Source organism: Strigops habroptila, chromosome 14 (assembly GCF_004027225.2).
Source record: "Strigops habroptila isolate Jane chromosome 14, bStrHab1.2.pri, whole genome shotgun sequence".
Classification (NCBI taxonomy): Eukaryota; Metazoa; Chordata; class Aves; order Psittaciformes; family Psittacidae; genus Strigops; species Strigops habroptila.
The window spans coordinates 8,969,172-8,974,837 of record NC_044290.2 but is presented as its reverse complement, the minus strand read 5'-3'; the positions used below and the strand labels follow the sequence as shown (position 1 = coordinate 8,974,837).

The 5,666-nt window shown below is 40.9% G+C and overlaps 1 protein-coding gene across 6 annotated transcripts in view; it reads left to right on the top strand.

Annotated features, from left to right (window-relative positions):
- Window positions 1-5,666, top strand: part of TEX2 (testis expressed 2) — a 52,137-nt gene that overhangs the window by 26,436 nt on the left and 20,035 nt on the right. The gene's annotated exons all lie outside the window — the stretch shown is intronic.

The window sequence follows — 5,666 nt, the reverse complement described above, 5'->3', positions numbered from 1 at the left end:
AAAGATCCTGCTATTCATTACTGGCTAGTGGTAAACTGGCTCTTTGAGAACTTAGGTGTTATTCAGGAACCTTTAAACTATGTTTTAATCCTTTTATCCAGGAGATACATTTTATGAGAATGGCTGTAGGCAAGAAATGAACTCCATGGAGAAGTCTGTATGAATGTAGATTAATGTTTTGTATGACCTGATAGGTATTTATTTCACTCATTAGCACGCAAAGTAATTGTCCTTAATATGTAAAGCCCTATAAAAGGGCTTTTTAATGCTTCAGGAATTTAAAAACCAGCTCAGTGCCCATATTGTAGTGGAACATAATGTAATATGATTTAGCAGAATGCAAGTTATCATTCTCACCTCATACAACTATTTTCTGTTTGCATCTGTCAGAATGAGCACTGGACAGTTTAAATCCTCTGAAAAAATATGATAAAGACTTAATTTGTAACAACATTTACTTAAATATAAGAAAATCAGACTTGATGCTCTTGCATAGAGATGTTCTCTTCAGAACTTGTTGGTCTCGTATTTTGGCCTGGGCTGCTCCCATGCCATTATGATAAACGCTATGAGTAAGATCCCTTTATGAAGCTCTAGGAGTTGGGATTCTGCCAAACTACTGTCAGGCTATTTTTGTACCAGTACGTGTGCGTTCTCCCCCATGGAAATATTGTTTGAGAAGTTTGCATTTCCCTGATTTCAAGAACTAGTGGAGAATTCCCCTCAGCAGTTGCTGAAATACCTGAACATTAATATTATCTCCCCCAAAATTGTTCCTTTGCAATGTGACAGAATAAACCAGTGCTGGGCACGTTGGTGTGTCCTTCTGTAGCTTTCTGTGCTCATTTGACTAAAATGTCTTTTGTTTCGGAGGAAGAACATGCCCCAGCCAGAAGATGCACACAACCCCCCTGCATCTTCTTATCTTCTATTTCTGTAGCTTGTTATCTGGCTTCCTTTTCCTTTTTTTTTTTCTTCTGCCCACAGCTTTTTTCTTCCTCTTTAATGCATTAGCCTTTTCTAAGTTCCTTATTGGCCTTCTCAAGTGTGCATTCCCTTGTGTTGTGCTGGCTGATACAAAAGGTTTTAAGTAACAGCTGAAATGGAAATGATAAATTTACCCTTTCCATTAGAAAGAACTTTTATAAGACTCTTTTGGCAGTGCCTGCTAGAGAAATGAGGCTTTTTGGGCCACAACTGTACAGCCAAGAGGAGGCTTTTTACCAGTGTGCTGTTCCTGAATGTCACCCAAGGGATATCATGTTTGCTAGTGGACTCTGGCAAAAAAAAGTATGTTTTCCAGTTCAAGTGGTGGTTACTTTTGCCCACCTTAGGCCTTTCCTGTGTCTTCAGATTCTCTGTCAATAAAGCTCAAAAAACTGCATTACATTTTTCATCATTTATCAAGCAAAATACTATTGAAGTATTGTAAAATAGTAATGAGAGGGATACCAGTACAGTTCATGTTATTTAAGTGACCAGTAGTCTTTAAAGAACTTCAGTGCTGGAGCATTTGATTATATCATTTAATGATAATGGATATGAATCTGTTAATATCACTAATTAACTCTGGGACCAGTTTTAATCCAGATCTGGGTTTGTATTTAAGTTGCTGATTCTTTTATTTATGTGTTTGAAAATACCATAGAACTAATGATTTTCATTTATTTTTACTTACAGACCTGGTCTGTGCCCCCAGGCCTCTGGGTCCTTTGTAAAGGTCTTTTGCAGTTCCCCCCAACCTCTCCTCTCAGATTAAAGTGTAACACGCCTGAGATCTTAAACTAAGTACCATTAAGAAGCTGGTATTCTGCAAGACCTGATTCTGCAGTTCTTCCTTGGGTGAATTATTTTGTTGAACTGCATTTCAAACAAAAGTTTTGGAGCCCAGAGTCACAAAAGGAGAAAAGAAAACCAGGATGGGCCTTTTAAAGCTATTTTATGGAGGTGCCTGTTTTCGACAGACCTGTTTGTTCCTGTTGGTAGCACTGCTGTGACAGAGGTGACGTGCTGCACTCTGAATGCCAGCTCCATCTCTGCCACCTAACAAACAGGCCAGATCCTGTTAGTGCATATAGGGCTTCATGAATAATGACTGTGACCTTTGCTGTAACAGCCATGCTGCCCCGTATTCTAACCAGAGACTTTGCCAGGTTAGTTACCAGCCCGATGGTGAGGCACTTTTTCCTGATTTCAGCTGTGAATCCAGAGCAACTGCTGACCTTTATAAATGGAGATCACAGGATCAGTGTAAATGGCAAGCAGCTGCAGAGTGGCGTATGACTATGGTCATTGTCCTCCCTGAATTACTAAATTTCTTATTTTAACAACTTCGCTAGCACAAAAAAGACCCATCATACAGTCACTCCTCTCCTACACAAGGAAATCCATTGTTGTTTCAGTAGTTTGGGAAAACGTATCTGTTTCTAGGACGTTATGGTAACATAACTTCTCTGTTTAGATGCATTGCAAAACGGTTTCCGTAGGCTGTGAATCTTTTGTTCCAACTTGTTTTTGCAGAGAGAGGGGGCAGAGGTATTTCTGCTAAAATTGTTCTTAAAATGCAGGAACTTTGGAATTAATTTTTGGGTTTCTTCTCAATACTTTCGAAGCTAAATGAAAGAATTTACAAAACTGAAAATTGCTGAGGTGAGAAGGCAGACGGTGCCATTCCCCCCTTGAACAGCAGTGGGGATATGAGGGGAAAAAATTCCTGCAGCCGGCACGTATTTTCAGATACATTAATAGAATGAAGAATCATTATTTGGTGAGGTATTAACACACGTTACTCACTCTCAGCCAGGCAGTGTTTCTCTGGGTTACAAAATAACTTGGAAGTTGAGTGCAAAAAGAAACAGTGCATCCTTGGAAATTAGGAAACTAAAAAATTATGTCCAAGGAAGGTTTGTAGTAATGTGGTATCTCTTTTATCCTGACTAGTGGCTAGGTCTGAAATAAAACCCCAAATACATGAATTTAAACTTCTGCAACTTTTGGGTTTTGGGCTATGCCTCAAATACATGAAGCAGAGGATCTTTTCCTTGTCTAGAAATCGCTGTACAGGCAGTGAATGCACTTGTCTGCTGTTGGTCCTAGATTTTGAATGTTCAGTGCTTTAGGCAGCTAGAAATCATTGTTAGAAGTCTTGGACAGGTTGCTAAAAACCTGATGGCTGTGCTATGAGACACAGTGTTTGCACTTCTGTTGGGTTTGTTAGATACAGTGGGCAAGGGAGGCGGCAGTCGAGGATTTGAGAATCGTGTGTTTGGCAGATTATACAGCTAATCCTTTGTTTGAAGTGGAAAGCTGAGGCACATGGTAGGGATCAGAAAAGCAGGTGGGACTTTGCAGGGCTCTTGAAAGCCTGAAGAGAAGAGAGAATACACAAACTGGAGAAGCAGAGTTTCAGTTTAGTTTATTTTTGTCCTTTAAATTCACCACGCCTTGCTGCTGCGGGGAAGAAGGTGGCAGTCTTCAAAAGGACTTTTTCTCTGTTGTTTAGTCGTGTAGGGCAAGGAAATATGGCAGAAAGGCTGGTACTGGCACTGTTACAGAAGACGTGGGATAGGAAGGGTGCTGGTCTAGTGCATGATGTGAAGGGTGAATTCAGTCCCCTGTGCTACTAGAGATTCACTGGACTTAAGTCAATGTAGGCTGGACCTGGCTCCTTTTTATTGCAGGTGTGGCTAGCTCAGTATGTGCTGGCGAGATAAAATTAAACATGACTATAAGGGTGTTGGATAACAGTCTTACAGCTACTGAGAAGCTATAGCAAAGTTTGTGCATCTAACGTGTGTCCCAAGTGCTCGTATTGTCTCTGCTTTTCTTTGAAGCTATGTTCGTGGATTTTGACTTCTTACTATGGTACACAGCAGTCAAGAGAATGCTGTGTAAATCACTCCTTGTTTTCATCACTACATGTTGCCTGCTCAGCTCAAGTGCTGGTGTTTGAAAACTCCATCTCAGCACTGGTTCCATCTCAGCACTGGTTCCATCTCAGCACTGGTTCCATCTCAAGCAGGGCATTAAAGAAACTTCAAGGGTACTCTGACCTTCCTTCTTGGGCACTGTACATACCCGGGGGCTGCCAACCCTCCTACTGAAAATAACATCACAGCTTATTACAGTTAGGAAAAGGGCTCATGTAGATATCCAAGTATCCCTTTCTCTTTGCGCCAGCTTGTGTGGTCTTCAGCTGAACTGCCCTGAAGAAGAAGGCAATTAACTTTTGAGGCAGCACATTTTTGTCTGTACGTTTGCCCGGCTGCAGTGTCCAGACTTTGGTGTCTGAGCTACAAATAGCTCAGAGATCTGATCCGCGGGCAGGTGGGAGTCTCTCCAGAGACCTGTGGGCCATATGGATATTCCAGTTCTGCACAGAGTGAGTGGCTCACAGTGGCTTTAGGCAACTCATGTGATGTCCTTGTGCTTCACTAAGTCCAGCTGGAGTTCCTGGCTGAAAATTAATTGCTGTCTGCTCAAAGATGTCTTGGCTTAATAATTTCGAGGAAGGAAATGAGATGTGCTCAAACATACATCAACCCTGCTGTGCAGAGCCTTGAAGGTTTATAGAAAACTCTTCCTCATGCATTGTGTTTTTTATATGGTAGTTGTATATAACCCAGTGTAAGCAAAAAACCCAAACAGAAAGCTTCTTCAAAGACCATATGTGGGTATAGGTATTTCTGTTAATAAAAGAGATAGTCTGCTTTGGAACTGAGCAAAGATGAATGACTTAATCTTTCTGAGTATAAAAGAAATGCTAATTTACCTAGGTTTTTTTCAGAGTTTCTAGTGAAAATGGAGCTAGATGTTGGAGTAAGCAAAACATCACTGTTACTATGGCACCTAAGTCAGCGTATGCTGTCTACTTTGAGAAATTATATGGCACTGAAGGAAATGGGTGTTAAAATAAATTTTACATTTCTGTGTGTGGGTGGAAACTTCTCTAAATCAAAATGTTGCAGTCATTTCTGAGATGTTTTGCATAAGGTGGTTACAACTTCTTTGTTTTGAAGAATACTAGGGATGCTCCTTCAGCTCTCCCACTTTCCAGCAGTGGATGCTCTCCCCTTTCTATGCTCACCTAGGTATTTGTAAAGGTGCCATTTTACTTTATGCTCTAGGGTATGGCTGTTTAAGTCTATCTCCTTTGCTTTCTGTTGACATTAATGAATATTGAGTGTGCTGAATTAAGGTTTTGATGTGCAGGTAGAAGTAATTATCAAAGAATGTTGTATGGCAGGTTAAGAGAAGGAAAGCTTGTCATCCTTGAATGAATATTCTGGCTTGTCTTCTGCCCCATTTATCATCTTGCATTTTCTGTAACCAGATGCTAGAGAAGAGGAGTAACATCACCCCCATAGATGGAGTCAGCACTTGCAGGCTTGTTACAGCAGGGCTGATTTGTTTTTCTGTTTCTTTCACTGCACAGAAACAAATCCACTTGTATGACTCCTGTGGTGTAACTGGGCAGTTACACAACATGTTAAATGGTCTCAAACGGTGGTGGTGCATTAAAACAAACTCCATTGTGATCTTCCACTCAGTCCTTAACTGTCAGTGATTAAAATGTCAGTGTTGTCTATAAACAGACACACTGTTTGCTCTGCCTTGACTGTTGGTGATGAAGATGTCCGTGCTGCTGCAGGCAGACGGGCTGCTCT